Source organism: Cornus florida, unplaced genomic scaffold (genome assembly GCF_030987335.1).
Source record: "Cornus florida cultivar Cherokee Brave unplaced genomic scaffold, ASM3098733v1 CherokeeBrave_3.0.0_Hap2_Chr06, whole genome shotgun sequence".
Lineage (NCBI taxonomy): Eukaryota > Viridiplantae > Streptophyta > Magnoliopsida > Cornales > Cornaceae > Cornus > Cornus florida.
The window spans coordinates 88055478-88058488 of NW_026775576.1; positions in this window are offsets into that span (position 1 = coordinate 88055478).

Sequence of the window (3011 nt, forward strand, 5' to 3'; positions counted from 1 at the left end):
TTTGATTGGTCACTGTCCGATTGATAATTGGGTTGGGACCAAACAAACTAAATAAAAAAACAAGATTCAACTTTGTTTTGGCGGAACCGACATTTTCTTTCTTCGGGTAATTCCATTTGTCAGTCCGTCCAATATCTGCCGTCTTATCTAATATTTGGATATTTTTTTGGAGTCCAAGTCGAAATGCTTTCACACACTTCATGCAAAATAAACACACACACACACACATATATATCCTGAGCCCACACTTCATTTAGGGAGGGGGGATTGAGCTATATAGATAATATAAATATGTATTTTTTTCTTTACATGCCACGTTTAAATCTTTCCAATACGTGCAAGATATGAATCATATGATCCATTGCACTTGCCAATAACATTAAGAACACTAGTTTCTTTTTAAAAAAGGTATATGGCTTTTCCTCTAGTTACGTGTTGCTCTAGTGAATGTTTGGTAGGGATGCACATATAACCGGCAAGGCGGCAAATCAGTTTGAATCTAATCGGGTCTAGTTTCAATTCTAATACCAAGGAGCTATTGTATTTCCAAAAAAATAAATAAATAAATAAATAAGAAGAAAAGCTATTGTATTTCGGTTCAGTTTTGACTCTAGGCTCTTTATGATCGCGCCGGTTCTACTTATATGTATATGTATATATATATTATAATTAGGGAGGTAATATTTACATTCCTCTTTTCTACACTTGTGCTCTACTTATTTTTTTAAATAAAATAAAATGACAAAAATATCCTTAAACCTATTAGGATTGGTCCAAGGATTATGGACCAGTCCATCTGGTCTTATGCATGCAATTGAATTAGTTTCATATTTCAAATTGGAAAGTTGTAAAGGAAGATTGATATGGTAACCAGACATTATAGCCCAATGTTACTTTTTTATTTTTCAAAAGAGAAGGTTGAGGGTTCAAGCTCCCAAAGGAGTAAAGTGATTATGTAAGCGTGTTTCTTGCAAGCGAAAGAATATAGTAACTCATAATTCAAAGATTATGGACCGGTCCATCAAACAAGGTATTGGGTTTGAAAACGCTATATATAGAGACGGGTGTGAGAGATTAGAGAAAGAAAATGACTAAATATGTAAAGAGTTTAAGAATAAGTGTTATGAGAAGATGAGAAAGTACCCGTAATTCTCGAATATATTGGTATAGTTTCAAAATATTTAATGAACCTAGCTCATACCAAGGCTTAATAGGAATGACACTAAATAATAATTTTTTACTTTAGGAATAATTATGTTAGTAAAAACAATGAAATGATGAAATGGGTGAAAAAAATTCAATGTTGGATTAAGACAAAACACTTGAAAACAATGAAATGAAATGATGGGATGGATGAAGAATAAGTCAACTTTAGATTGAGTAAGAAGATATGGGTCGGATTGTTTATTGTATTCCGGTAATAATTGAGACCCACTAACAAGAAACCTAAATATAGAGGTCGGAAACAATTAATTTCCGGAATTTGGATTCAATAGGAAGTGACTACGTTGACACAAAGGAAGTGGGTCTGAAATGATTTTGTTGAGGAAGTTGAGTTGAGTTGAGAAGTTGAGAAGATAGTTAAAGTTGCAGTATCTCTCCTCCATGAATTGTGAACCGACCACTACGTATAATCTAAAATAATCCGAAATCGTAGTTTGACAAATATGACAACAAGTGTGTCATTTCCAGTGGTCGGTTGGTCCCAAAGACAAGCCAAGAGTCATTTTCCATTTCGCATTTTACACATTGTAAAGAAACTTCTTGTTTAACTTCTCATACCGGCCTTCTATTTTTTTTTTTTAGGGTTAAATATTACTTTTTTTTGGGGGGTAAAAACTTTTCTTACTTTTCACTCTCTAAATTGTTGTGTGCTTCTTTTCTTGTAGTATAATAGTGATGTGCCAATATCCTCTTTCTTTGATCAATTGTACTGTTCAATAGACATGAAATTTGGATTAAAAAAAAAATTGTTATCATTAAAAAATAATTTTATAAAATAACGATTTAATATAGTTTCAGTCCCATATTAATAGTCCATTATCTCATTTTTTGCTGTCCCTTTTTAGTTGTCACATTTCATAAATCAATACACTACTTTTTATTACATTCCTAATTTACCCCTAAAAGATTAAACTAATTAAAATTTCAAAAATAAGTGGACCCTATTTTCCATACTACTACTTTTGAAACTCAAAAATAAGTGGACACCATTAAAAATCAATACTCTATTTTTTAGGAAAGGACAAATTTGAAAATACATCTTTTGCCAACCCAATAAAATACGATAAAAGTTGTGGCTTTAAAAAGTGTGAAATGTGAAATTGAACTATTATTAAGGAACAGAGGGAGTATAGAATTATTGTATAGATTATATAAAGTGATTGCCTAAGCGACATGAATTATTGTATAAGAAATTTGAAAATTGAAAGAAATAATTAAAAAATCAGTCAACAGTGTTAGAGGGTAAAAGATAAAAAAGAAAAAAAGTAGAAGCAGAAGTACAAAATTTGACTTTTCATTTTATCTTTCAATCCCGGCTTCTCTTTTTCCTTCCTTTTTTTATTATATATATATATTTTTTTCAGTCATTAAAATATGTTTTTTTTATAATAATAATTCTTCATGATAAGTGGCTGTAAAGTTAGTCAACATCCCTCCCATTGTGGCAACCAGTTGACAGTAGAAGTTGAACCCCTCGCAAGACTACTCACAAGTCATAAACACGGACACAACGCTTCACAGCCAAGTTATCATTCCAACTCAGACTTTATCAATGCTACCATGTCGTCACCCATTATGCAAGCAATTCAGTTTTTTTTTTTTTTTTTTTTCAAAAAGTTGACGTTTCATTTATTCAGATAAAAATAAAAATAAAAATTATATACAGACAATTGAATCTTGTATAATAATATCACACCTATAAATTTTGCATTTTTCGATGATGTATTTTCCTAAATTTCAAGTAATGCTAGTATATTCTCTTTAGATTGAGACCAATTCCACATTCT